The sequence below is a fragment of the Cannabis sativa genome, chromosome 1 (assembly GCF_029168945.1).
Source record: "Cannabis sativa cultivar Pink pepper isolate KNU-18-1 chromosome 1, ASM2916894v1, whole genome shotgun sequence".
Lineage (NCBI taxonomy): Eukaryota > Viridiplantae > Streptophyta > Magnoliopsida > Rosales > Cannabaceae > Cannabis > Cannabis sativa.
This window is the reverse complement of record NC_083601.1, coordinates 4,371,090-4,385,818: the sequence shown is the minus strand read 5'-3', so window position 1 is coordinate 4,385,818 and position 14,729 is coordinate 4,371,090.

Below are 14,729 nucleotides of genomic sequence, written 5' to 3'. Positions count from 1 at the left end.
TTTTTTACTTTTAGTCACAACTTTTGTTGTGAGTAAAAATAAAAAATTTTGTAGTGACTCGTCACTTTTCTCCATTCCTATAATTCACTCAAACCTAAAAATAGAGTCTATGTCAGGTCCGTTAAGGGTTCTCAAATTTCAATTATTTTAGTTTTATGGGCTAAGAATTTAATGCACAGTGGATGTGTAAGATTTTTAATAGTTGTGATTGACTTAAGCAGGCTCAAAACATTTGGGTCTGAGTCGTTAGAGTTGTAAAAGAATTCCTGGATGTAATTCCTAAGAAGTTATCGGGATTACCACCACAACAGGAAATAGATTTCATCATTGATTTGGCACCTGGAGCAGAGCCTATTTCAAAAGCACCATATCGAATGGCTCCAGCAGAATTCAAGGAGTTGAAAAATACAACTTCAAGAGATGCTGAATCTAGGATTTACCCGACCCAGTGTGTGTCGCCTTGGGGAGTTCTAGTTTTGTTTATGAAAAAGAAGGATAGAATCTTTCAGATGTGTATTGATTACTGGAAATTGAACAAATTGATGACGACCAAGAACAAGTATCCACTGTCTAGGATTGATGACTTGTTTGATCAACTTCTGTTAGACTATTTTTAGCCTACGTTTTGGGTCACTTTTTATAGTTGTTTTCCTTCTTTATTATTATATTTGGAATAGAATTACACTTGTTTTCTTTGGTTTTAGGTTTCACACTTGGAATGTATAAATTGATCAAATTTTGGAAAACAACAATCTATAGAATAGAGAAAATTCTGCAAGAAAATAAAGCTGAAACTTTAAGCTTAAATTTGACTATGTTATGATCAGATTTTGGAAAAACTCAAAACATAGAAGTTTTAGATTTCTGTTTCTTCTTTCCAACTCATCTTGAATCAACTCATTTGGAGTTTGTATGTGAAAGTTATGCATATTTTATTGAAAGATGCTGAAGCTGTCAAATTTGCTTCAGTAGTCGCGACCACCACTTTCCATGGTCGCGACTAGGAGGCCAGACAACAAGTTTATTTTTCGTATTTTACCTAATACGGGATTTTCGCGACCAGGGGCAAAATACGAGATTTTTGGCCAGTTTTTTTACTTTTTCAAAGGTATGAACCCTAATTTCTATTTAAGGGGCTCGTGTTTTAGAAGGAAAGGAGGCAGAAATTGGACCCAAAACTGAAAGAATGAGGCAAAGGAAGCAATGATGGCGATCTGGAATGCAATCACCAACTAGTTCTTTCTTAAACTCTTAATTTCTATGTTAATTTCTATTTTAGTTTTGATTATGGATGTTATTATGGATTTTATCAACTAAACTCCTATTTAGAGAGATGATGAATGTTGATTGAAATTACTTTTGGTTAATGATAATTGCTATTTCTCCTTTCTTGATTGTGAATTTATCCATATTTGTGTTTGATTACATGTTTAAGATTGATCACCTTCTACTTGTTCTATGATCCTAATTCAAAATCTGAAAAGTGAGAATCGGGAATGCTAAAATTGGATAAACTAGGTTATGATGTGAAACGAAAGTATTTGCATAGCCTTTGTGACATTTAGATTATTGCTTAATGCTGATTATATGTTAATCTATCTCATAGATGATTAAATAACATGTGATTTAGGACCTAAAAGATCTGAAAAGAGTTAGGTTAATTTTTATAATCTGTTATTCACATTAAGAAAGAGAATAGTAATTAGCATTAACAATTGGGTAATTAAATCAACATGATTCTTTTCCCTAATTTCTCATCCTTGATTAAACACATTTATTGCTTTCTTTAATTTTCTTGGTTTTCTTTATTTCAAAATCTATCAAAATTATTTATCTACCAAATAGAATCATAAGTCTAATTTAGTGGTATTCAGTTCAATTTCCTGTGGTTCGACCTTACCTGCGTGAGTTTACTACTTGATTACGTGCACTTGCGTATTGTCTATAAATTTTGTAACAACTTCAGGGTAAGACTATTTTCTCCAAGATTGACTTACGATTAGATTATCATCATCAATTAAGAATTCAGGAAGAAGACATTCTGAAGACGACATTTCACACCAGCTATGGTCACTATGAGTTCTTGGTGATGTCGTGCGGGTTAACAAATGCTCCAGTGACCTTTATAGATCTTATGAATAGGGTGTTCAAAGACTTCCTTGATAACTGTGTTATAGTATTTATTGATGACATCCTTGTATACTCTCAGACAGAAGCGGAGCATGAACAACATCTCTGAATGGTTTTGCAACGACTCAGAGATCATGTATATAAAGTTCAAGAAGTGCGAGTTCTAGTTATCACAAGTGTCCTTCCTAGGGCATATTTTTGGAAAAGACAGAATTATGGTCGATTAGGGAAAAATTGAGTCAGTGAAGAATTGGCTGAGGCCAATGACAGTTACTGAAGTTCAAAATTTTCTCGGATTGTCAAGGTATTATAAACATTTTGTGAAGGATTTTCTAAGATTTCAATGCAACTGCAAGAATTGACTAAGAAGCACCAACGGTTTGTATGGTCTGATAAGTGTGAAACACGCTTCCAAGAGTTAAAACAACGGTCGATCGCGACACCAGGGTTAGCTTCACCATCAGATCAAGAAAAGTACGTGGTATATTGTGATGCATCTAGACAGGGTCTGGGGTGCGTTTTGATGCAAGCTGACAGCGTCATTACTTATGCTTCTCGTCAATTGAAGGAGTATGAACAGCGTTACTCGACACACAATTTAGAACTTGTTATTGTGTTTGCTTTGAAAATTTGGCCGCATTACTTGTATGGAGGAAAGTGTGAGATCTATATAGACCACAAGAGTCTCAAGTAGTTCTTTACTCCAAAAGATTTGAAGATGAGACAAAGGCAGTGGTTATTGTTAGAGTTTATTTTACTAGGATCTAGATTTACTAACATGTATGTTGATTATAGTACTAATCTAACATCCTAAATATGAATTTTCTAAGACAATGAAATAAAGACATATAAAGTTATAGAAAATCTTACATTGGTGGCAGTGGAATATAATGTCTCCTTCCATTTAGATCTCTAATCCTTGATCTTTTCTGTCGCAGAGTATGATTAAGATCTAAACATGGATCTTCTTCTGTTATTAGAATTCTTCACAATCTTCCACAAAAGCCTGAGTATTGGCTTGAATTATGTGGGCAATTCCTCAACTCACTAAAGGGGTTTCGAAAATATGAAGAAGAAAGGAAGAGGATTTTAAATTCTAAGAGCCTCTCTCTTTATTTTTTAAGTTGTCTGACAAAGTAAAACTATGTTAGAAAATAAGAGCCATCTCTTTCTATTTATAAGATAACTTTTAGGGTTAGGATTAGAATTATACGGAATTAAAAAAAAAGATAAAATAATGGCTTAATTGAAACCTTGTTAGCCCTATAGGTTTTAATTTTTCCATTTTATTTTAGAACTTTCACAAATGCCATATTTTAATTCTAACTCAATAAATGTCAAATTTATCTATTTAATAATTATTATTAATTATAAAAGTAAATTGTCACTTAACTTATTTATTAATTAGACATTACAAAGTCTCTTAATTAATAAATAAACTCTAAATTCTCTCTTTCTTAATTAAGCCCTTGCTTAGTGAAAATTCACAAACAAGATATAATCTTATTTAGAATTCTAATTGATTAATTAAAACCAATTATTTGACTCTACAAGACAATATTTTTCCAGACAATGTGGGGACTATGGCCTATGTAACCAAGCTCCCACTAAGTAGATCTAAAATTTACCAAGTAAATTTTCTAACTTATTAACTACTCCTGACTCCACTATAGATTCAGAATTGCACTCCTGATTACATAGAATGCTCTATATTTTCCAAATATAGATACACTATGAATTATCCATTGTTTCAATCTAAATAATCAAAGATCCTCTATAGATGATTTACATCGAGTAGGGACAAATTTATCGTTCTACCCCTCAATGTATTTTATCCTTAAAATATACTTAGCTTTCTATAAATGATATTTCAGTAAACTAATATAATTACTGAAATAAGAGCTCTTCCATTTATGTCTATTAAATCAAGCTCAAAGGAAATCATCATTTTGTTTCTATATAAATTCCATATCTATGATTAGCGCTCCCACTCAATTGTACTACCATGTTTCAAAGATGTAAGTATTGGGCAGATCCATTTGGTCAACTTTAACGAACAAGTCAAAGAACACAAGTAACGCAGTTAAGCCATAACCTAACCATCTCAGGATTAAGATCTATTGCTCTAAGATCAACTAAGTGATATTAACTTAGAAAGATATAACAGTAAGTTTATGATATATTTTCCATTGTCAATATCATTCCAGTCCGTTGTATACCTGATGTCGCCCAATTAGTTACACTGCGGTCGCGGTAGTAAACGGGCTATATGTCTTATCCACAGGGAGGTAAATTACCACTAAAGATTAGTATAAATAGAAAATGATAGAAATGTGAATGACGTAAAAATAATCAAATGATGAGTGAAAGGGTGTGATCAGATAAAGAATTTGGTAAGGTAGAAATATAGTTATGCAAATTCTATTCTAATACCGATATTAATTCAAAAACACAGTTGTAATTCTACACTATTAATTACAACTGGAAGATGTATATAATGAAAGCTCAAATTAATTAATCTTACATAAATTGAATCTCACATCTAACTTGACAGCATGTCATATTATATATCATAAATTGACAAAATACCACTATTGGCAGAATACAGTAAACGACATAAAATATAATAAAGATACCAAAATATTAATAGCCTAACTTACATAAGAAAAGCATGACTGAACTTATATAAAAGATACTATTAACTTTGGAAGAAAAATTAGAAGATGAAGAACAATTTAATAAATGAGATATGGAGATGAAGCACAAAATAATCAATATCAATAATAGAAATAAGAAGTACAAACGCTACACTCTAACCTCACCAATATTACTACTCTAGTTTACTCATTTTTGTCACTAAAATAAGTAAACTAAAATAATAAAAGAAAAGTAACAAAATGACAAAGTGTATTTTTCACTCTAAAATCTGATCCCCTTAACAACACATTTCGGCTCTAATTTATAGTGAACGATTGCTGTAAAATTAGTAAAATTCGGGTAGACTGTAGGGAGGGATGTGGCTCCACGTTCTCATAATAATGTGAGCATGTGCATGACTCAAAGCTAATGTTGTGGAGATGATGCATGCCAAGCCGAGTGTGAAGGGAGCACATTTCAATTACGTGTGCTTGGTTGAGATAGTGGGACTTAAATGAACATGATGACCAAAATACAATTGTCATTGAATTGGACATGAGATAGGAGGCCCAATTAAAGAAATGACTATGCATGAACGTGGGTTGCTTCTTGGGCCATTTCATTTGGTCTTCAATTCTCTTCTTTAATTATTTATAATTTTACCAATTGTGCTCCAAATCTGAAAAATAACATCATATTTAAATAAATTAAATATTTCCAACTAAACAAATATTACAATTAAAACAATACAAATATTTAATTAAATTAATTTTATATGCACAATCAAAGGGTTAAAATATACAAATTTGAGCAGTAATCAATACCTCATACATCTAATACTAGTATACTATGCTACACTTATATAAGTGTAAGTAAACTTTATCGCTAATTATCACGTCAGTATAAATACAATGCACTTATAAATAATGGGACTAAGTACTTTACAGCATATAATCATAATTATTTTCTACTGTGTAGACAACACTATAATCATAAATAGCTATATGTTCAGTATTTAATAGAATTTATATATTAAACATATAATCATGAAAGTAATCATGTGAACCATGCAACATAAAATGATTTATGATCTTTTATTAATTAGTAAATATGATTATATTGAAATTAGTTTTATTTAGGGCATATAATCTCAATAAACTCCCACTTGCACTAATATAAAACTAAAAGTGTATTTCAATTAATCTTAACATCTTGATATCCAAATCAAGTATAGTATGTAGTATTATCTATGTAATAGGATTTGATAGGTTGTATAGTATCAACCTTCTCCACCATTACTTCTCCTTAGTCACAAAATTTTAGATATTGTGAAATTTTTATCTACATGTTTACTCCTCTTAGGGTATTGGACTCTTTACTGTTTGGCAACTATATCTGTATTATCATGAAGTAAAACTAGTACTTAATCCATTACTGGAATAACACCAAAAATTACATAGAACGTTTTATAGGCTAAATAATTATCTAGTAGCCTTCTGGGCCACTTTAACATTCAGTCTCACTGGTAGAGTTAGAGACTTCAGATAAGTTTTTACACTTCTCTAAAAATCATTGCTCCACCCCAGAGTAATCACCATCTCATAAGTAGACTTTCTAGCATTAACGCAAGCCTAAAAACTTGATTTGTTGTAGCCTAAGAGTATTAATATACCACCATTATCAACTAACATATAGTTCCTTTTTTGATCTTAAGATTTATTTGATTGTCTTCCAATATTTCTTTCCTGGATTAAACTGATACCTACTCATAACTCCCACTCAACAGCAGGTGTCTAGTCTAATGCATACCAGAGCATACATGAGACCTCTCACTGTTGATGCTTATGGAATTGTTTTCATGACTTTTATCTTTTTTAGAATAGTTGAAACTCTTCCTTAGATAAGTAAACTCTATCTGTAGAAGCCAAAAAACTTCCTTTAGAGTTAGCCATCAAAAAAATGCTTCAACATCTTACTAAAGTAAGTTGCTTACACTAGAGTAAGTAAATTACCAGGTATACCACAAGCCATAAGTTTCGATTGTCTCAAACTTATGATAATGGGAGCGGGAAATTTTGTTAAGTCCATTGAATAGACTTATTATCGCAATTTCCCTTCTTGTCCTTGTAACAGAAAACTTTTGGTTGCTCCGTATGAATAGTTTTAACCATAGTTCTCTTGGCTTTGCTTCTTAATTCCTTATTCTGACTATCTATTGCTTGTTTAAACTAACAATAAATTCTTATCACAAATGTCTCCAAGTCATGACAGGGTGAGTTTCTTGAAACCCTCCCACTACGACGAGGTACCATCACTTTCTATCTAGGAACATTTGTGATATTATCCTCATCGGCTGTGTCAATACAATAGAGGCAGTGAGACCATCTTATATAGAATAAGATGTTAGAATACTTTGGAATTGAATCAAAAAGTATCTTCTCTACTTTGCTACTTTGTTTTCAGATTTAATCACGTTCTTAGAAAAGTAGTATTTGTTGAAGCAAACACTTTCTTATCTTAATGACCATAGGATGGTCCAGCCCTAATCATTTTAGAATAGCTATCAAACATGCAAATACACACAATCGCACACACACACTCTCTCTCTCTCTCTCTCTCTCTCTCTCTCTCTCTCTCTCTCTCTCTCTCTCTCTCTCTCTCCAGTCTCTCACACCACACACTGCAATATGGTTGTGAGGTTCTTGTTCTTTCCTATCTTATCATAGTATCTCACGAGTTAAGAATATATTGTAATTACAAAATTATACTCATTCAACTGAATCTAATAGCCCACTCTATTCCTGAGTGTTGAGGCTGGCTTGGAAGATTGTAGTGTGAACTCTTCAACAAGTTCTTGGATTGGTTGTTCGATAATAATACCAAAAGATAGTGAGGATCCTCTGATAGGCTACAAGAGGTATTGTTTTCTTTTCATGTAGTTTAAATTTAATCTATATATATTATGTTAAGATCCTTGGGATTATGATTCATATTGGATTAAATTATATTTTAATCAAATCTGCTTTTGCTTTTCTAACTCTGATATAGACCATAAATACAAACATGTCTCTCAAGTATCCTAGGGAAATGGCTAAGTAGATCGCCCAAATAAAGTTGTTGAAAACCAAAACTAATGTGAGACAACACATAGGATGTCAACCTAGGTGCCTAGTACTTGTATAGGACCTACGTTGAGCCCTGAGATGTCCATGTGACATCCTCTTTCATCATTTTAGGGTCATTGAGACCTATTTGTTGAAGGATAACACTAAGAAATGATTTCACTGGATCTTTGGTGCTTACATGGGTGCCCCAAGCGTGCAGGTAACACTGCCTTATCCTGGGATGTTGGACCCCCAATGTTGTTTCCATCATGCCACGTGTCAAAAATAGTGTCTAATTAATCAAGCCAAAGTTTTGGGTAAACACCTTAAAAGGACCAAGAAATCATGTCCTCAATATTCAAGGTCTTCTAAGTGTGACATAAAATCTCCACCACCAATTGAGTGTGTTACTCAAAGACAAGTAGTTTCTTTTGAGTAATAAATACAATTATAGAGCTAGTGAAAGGAAAAGAGGCCACATGATATCTTGGATATCCTTAACACATATTTTTAGAAATATATCATTGAGCGTGATATAGTTTGAAATCTCTTATACTAGTGTCTATGATTGGCATATATAATAAAAGGTATAGAATTGAATCTAAGACCAACTATGTGAGATAGTTGATTCATGATGGAATCATACAAACTCTTATGTGAAAATATAATGGATCCATTTACAAATCTTTGAGAAGAAAAGTTGAGGCGCACACGCAAGAGAGACATCTAAAGGGATGGAACTAAAACTACTCGCTTAATAGATTCACCAATAATGGAAACCCAATTTTTACCCCATTTTTGTAAGAAATTCAATGGGTAAGAACAAGTCATTGATAAGTGGATAGTCAACACTTAATTGGTCCCATCTAAGAATGGTTAGTGTTGGTTGCCACGGACTTGAGGGTTAACCAAAAACTTCTAATAAAATTTAGTTTATAATAAACAAGCATCTCTAAGAGAAGCAAAGATGATGCAAGAATTTTACCTATATGAACTTAAGCCTATTGGTGCCTCTCATAGGAGTAGAGTTTTTGTAATATCCTGGAAAATCTAATTGTGAATAATTAAAGTTTATTATATATTATAGGATTAATTAGAGAGTAATGAGTAGGGTTATGATCTTGTTAATCTAATTCAGCGTAAATTATGAATTTTTTCATAAGTGTATATATAAGTATAATTTATTAATTATGAATATTTATTTAGAATATGTGGGTATAATGTAAGTTGTTTATGGAATAAAAATATTTTCAAGTTTAGTGACCTTGGAGACCCGATCAGAGGCCAAAAATATCACAACAAGTTTAGTTAGAAATTTTAATGGGATTATTGAGACTAGTTAGTTTAGAATTATCAGGGTATTTTAGGGTACTCGGGATTGACCAAATACCCTAGGGTTAGAGATTTCTTAGTGGCTAAAAATAATAAAAGTAATCCTTTTATAATTAAATTTATTATTATTATTATTATTATTATTATTATTATTATTATTATTATTATTATTACTAAACTTTCACTTTATATATATATATATATCTATATGTATAAGATAAGTTTGAACTTTAAAAACAAAACCCTCATCAACTCACTTTTTCCCTTCTCGAGCAAACCAACAAAGCCAAGACTCCAAGTTTTTCTTTTGATTTCTTCCCACTCTTTTTAGCTCTTTGATCCATTGGTAGTGGAAGTTAGGAGTAGCCAGGCTGGGGTAAAGGCTAAAGTTAAGATTTGGTTCTTTTCTTTCATGAAAACTTAGGTTCTAAAGGTTGACTTTTGGTTCTGTGATTTTAAGGGTTTAAGTGAGCATTTGGTATTGTTATTGGGGTGTTTTGGATTTGGTTATAATGCTCTTGTTATGATTTTGTAACTATTTTGAGATAAGAGTCAAGTTTGAGCTTTTAAGCTCAAAGCTTGGTCTCTCATAGCGGATTTTGATTGAGAGCATGGTTTTGATTTTTGTTACGTAGAGAATGTTGTATGGATAATGTATGATCGTTCTATGAAATTCACAATTATCTGGTTAGATTTTGGTGGGGTTTTGAGAAGTTGAAACAAGATATTTCCCGTTCCTGTGAAAAATGGTAGACCGTTTTTGGAGTAGGAAAAAATAGTCTACCGTTTTTGGTATTTATGGGAGGATTGAAATTCGTATTATGGCCATAACTTTTCACTCGGGTGTCTGTTTTAGACGTTCTTGTTGGAATTTTATACCCTAAATAAAATCCATTTCAATATAATCTTGTATGTTACCAATAGAAGATTAGAAGTTATTTATGTTTACATGTATTTTTCATGTTTATGATTTAATATATAATTTCTATTAAATCCAATACATATTATAATTCATAATTATAGTGATGTCAATATAGTGGAAGATAATTATGATTATATGCTTCAAAAGTTTATGTCATGTGATTCATTAGTGCACTAGATTTATACTAATATGATAGCTAGTCAGCGATAAAGCTTACTTACACCTTGGATAAGTGTTATCTCCTTTCCAGGGTATTGGTAAAGTATGCTAGTATCAGATGTATGGAGTATACATTGGACTGGACCAATATTGATCTTGGTAAAGAAATTATAAACTTACCGTTGTATCTTTCTAAGTCAATATCACTCGGTTGATCTTAGATCAAAAGATCTTAATCATGATATGGTTAGGTTCGATGTTAAGAGTGTTATTTATGTTCTTAGACTTGCTCGTTAAAGCTTACCAATTGGTTCGGGCCAAAACATACATCTTGGAAACATGATAATACAATTAAGTGGGAGCGCTAATCATAAATATAGAATCTATAGCTTCTATCTAGACATAGAAGGGAAATGATGATTTCCTTCAAGCTTGAGTTAATAGAGATAAGTGGAAGAGCTCTTATTTCAGTAATTATATTAGTTTACTGAAATATCATTTGTAGGAAGCTAAGTCTTTTAAGGATAAAATACATTAAAGGATAGAACGGGAAATTGGTCCTTACTTGATGTAAATCATCTATAGAGGATCTTTAATTATTTGGATTAGAACGATGGATAATTCATAGTGTATCTATACCTTGGAACATATAGAGTGTTCTATATAATTAAGAGTGCAATTCTGAATCTATAGTGGCACAAGGAGGAATTAATAAGTTAGAGACTTTACTTAGTAAATTTTATACCTACTAGCTTGATTACATATGCACATAGTCCCCACACTAGTTAAGATAATACTGCTTGTAGACTTAGTTAATTGGTTTTAATTAATCAATTATAATTCTAAAATTAGACTATGTCTTATTTATGAATTTTTACACTAAGCAAGGGATTGTGAAGAAAAGAAGTTTTATGATTTATTTGTTAATTAAGATACTGTAGTGAGTCTAATTAATAAATAAGTTAAATGGTAATTTTATTTTATAATTATTTTTAATTATTAAATAAATAGTTTTGACATTTAAAGGATTAAATTGGAAAATATGGCATTAGTGAAAGAAAAGATAAATTGTTGAATAAAATGGTAAAATTGTAACTAGTGGGACCCACATCTTATGGTCAGCTACTTAAGGAGAAATTTAGCCATTTATTTATCATTTTTTAATTTCATATAATTCAAACCTAACCCTAGAAGGATTCCTATAAATAGATAGTGATAGGCTCTTAACCTGATACACCACATCCACTCATACATTGGCTCTCTTCAGTCAAATTTGTCAAATTAAGAAAGAGTCTTCTCTCTCTCTCTCTCTCTCTCTCTCTCTCTCTCTCTCTCTCTCTCTCTCTCTCTCTCTCTCTCTCTCTCTCTCTCTCTCTCTCTCTCTCTCTCTCTCTCTCTCTTTCTATTCATAAATTTCATTCCTTGTAGTGCTAGAGTACATGCCCACCCATATCAAGTCAAGTACTCAATCATAGTGTAGAAGATTGTGAAGAATCCAATACCTGAAGGAGATCCAGGCTCAGATCTTGTTAATACTCTACGAAAAAAAGGAACAAGGGTTAGAGATCTAAGTGGAAGGAGACATATTATTTCGCTACCACCAATGTAAGGTTTCCTAAACTTTATATGTGTTTAATTTCATCGTTTTAGAGAAGTTATATTTAGGGTGTTAATCAACATATATGTTAATAAATCTAGATTTTGGTAAAATAATTTCCAATAGTTCTATATACCGTTTTGAAGCTTGCAACGAGATTTATAATATGGTATAGATTTTAGAGCTAAAGTATAAATTTTATTTTAGGGTGTTTATACCATGAGGTTTTGTAGAAAAACCTTAGATTGTTTTATGCGAGTATTAGGCTGTGTTTTAGAATAGACACGTATCGATTTACTATTGTTGAGAAATAGGGTCGAGATCATTGGGCATTTTTTTCTCAACTTGGATTAGTCGGCATGCATGAATCTGGATTAAAAAAAAAATATATCTATACCACATAGTATGCCAGATACGATTAAGATTGTTTATGAGTTAGTTGATAATGAGAACAAGGTGATGGTCATTACCGTTATGAAAGTAAGGTGAAAGTCATTACTGTTATGAGAGCAAGGTGACAATTATTACTATTATGAAAGCAAGGTGACGATCATTACCATTATGAAAGCAAGGTGATGATCATTACTATTATGAGAGCAAGGTGACAGTCATTACCGTTATGAAAGCAAGGTAACAGTCATTACCGTTATGAGAGCAAGGTGACAGTCATTATCATTATGATAGTAAGGTTACAGTAATTACCATAATGAAAACAAGGTGATGGTCATTACTGTTATAAAAGCAAGGTGATGGTCATTACTGTTATAAAAGCAAGGTGACAATTATTACCGTTATGAAAGTGAGAAAGCAACCATGATCACCATGAAAGAAAAGTCATGACTATAAACTATAGCAGTTGTTAGGTTCCCTACTTGAGGGTTATCTCCATAGATAACGACAGTGACATGAATACCGGGGATGGTATTTGGGTTGATCCACATGGGACAACTAGGAAAAGTAATGACTATCAATTGGAATTGTTGTTAGGTTCTCTACTTTCCAGTTATCTCCATAGATAACGACAATGACATGAATATTGGTAGTGTTATTTGGGTTGATCCACATGGGACAATTGGGAAATGTAATGACTAAACTGAAACCGTTGTTAAGTTTTTTACTTGTCGATGATCCTGATTAGGTAGCGGCGGTGACATGAATATTGGCGAGTGGTATTCGGGTTGTCTAGTTTGACAACGACGGTAACATTTGGATACTAGGGATTGGGTGTTCATGTTGCCTAGCTCAGTGATAATTGTGATATTTGGATACCAGTTTTGAGTATCAGGGTTGTTTTATTAAATAACGACAAAGACATTAGTATGCTAAGTTAGGTGCAGAGTTGTTTCATAAAGAAAATGGTCTGAATGGTTACTTTATGAAGTAATAGTTATAGTTATTATTGTTAGACTAGTAATTGTGTATAACTGTATATTCTTATATTGGTATTCATTATGTTTGAGTAGCCATGCAGACCTAGATTTAAATACATGAGTAATGTATAATTGTTTGATCCTGGTAATGTGAGTTTACTTGCTGATATTCGTGTGATGAATTATATGATTGTTGTTATTGTTTTTCTTACTGAGTCTTTGTTTCTCACAGGTACTTTGTGGTACAGGTAAAGGCAAGGGAAAACTAGGACAACTATGAGATGACAATCTTCTTCGGTAAATGTACATATCGACTTATCCTGCTTGTGTGGTCGAGTTGTCAGGAGCTATTTAGAGTTGTACCTAATGTGTATTTTAACTTACTTTTGTATACATCTCTTTTTGTAAAACTTTTGTAATAGGGGATCCCTAAAACAAATTTTTAGCGATGTCATCATGTTCATTGCTATGGTCTTATTATAGTGAAGTCCTTACTATTATTGTAGATTTGATTGAATAGTTAATCTATTATTACAAAACTATGTTTCAAAAACACACACTTGGCGTCCCTAGGGATTAGAGCGCTACAATTTTCTCCTTGGAAAGCTCATGAATGGACTAACACAATGCCATAATAGTTTTAAGCGTGTGAAAGTGGGAGTAACATAAGAGAACAAATGAAGGTGTGTGAAAGTTCACTTGAACACAATACTACCGGTCATATCAATTAAGGACTTGGAGATTCAATCCATAGGAATACCGACTAGCCCGATAAGGCTTTGTAGGGTCTTCACTAAGGCACTATTCAACTCAAAAGATACATTATTTTATGCACCAACATTGTTTATTTAAAGATGAGAAAGGCATAAGTATTTAACCAAGTGGAGGATTGTTAGAATTGGTTAAATACTTAAGGTTAATACATGAAGATTTGTAAACACCAATCAATGAGATATGGTTAGGTTAACCTAATGGTTCAAGTTAAAAGCCAAAACACATTAAGAAGTTTACATTTAAACTTGAACTTGTAGGATATAATGTAACATGTTATGGGGTCTTAAAATTTGTTTTGAGTAAATTAAGTCACCCAAAAAGTTCTGAGTCAATCAGAAGTGTCAAAATGCATATTTTAGAGAAAATTGTACAGTAACAAGCAAAATATCGCCTAGCATTAGGCGACATGTCGCCTACAACATTTTTCGAGCAACAAATAAAAAATACTGTCAAAGTCTCGGGAGACATATTGGCTGGAGGCAACATGTCAGCTAGAGCATGACAGAAGTTTGTATTTTGCAATTTATTTCTTGAGCATGTGACATGTCCCCCAATGATTGGCAACATGTCGCTTGGAGCTTTGCATGAAAAATTTCAAGGTTTCTTAAACGAAAGAAATGACCCAAATAACCTCATCAAGTAACCTAACCATATGGGTTAATATTAATTATAGTTCCTCCACTATATAAGGGTGTTAGGAGAGC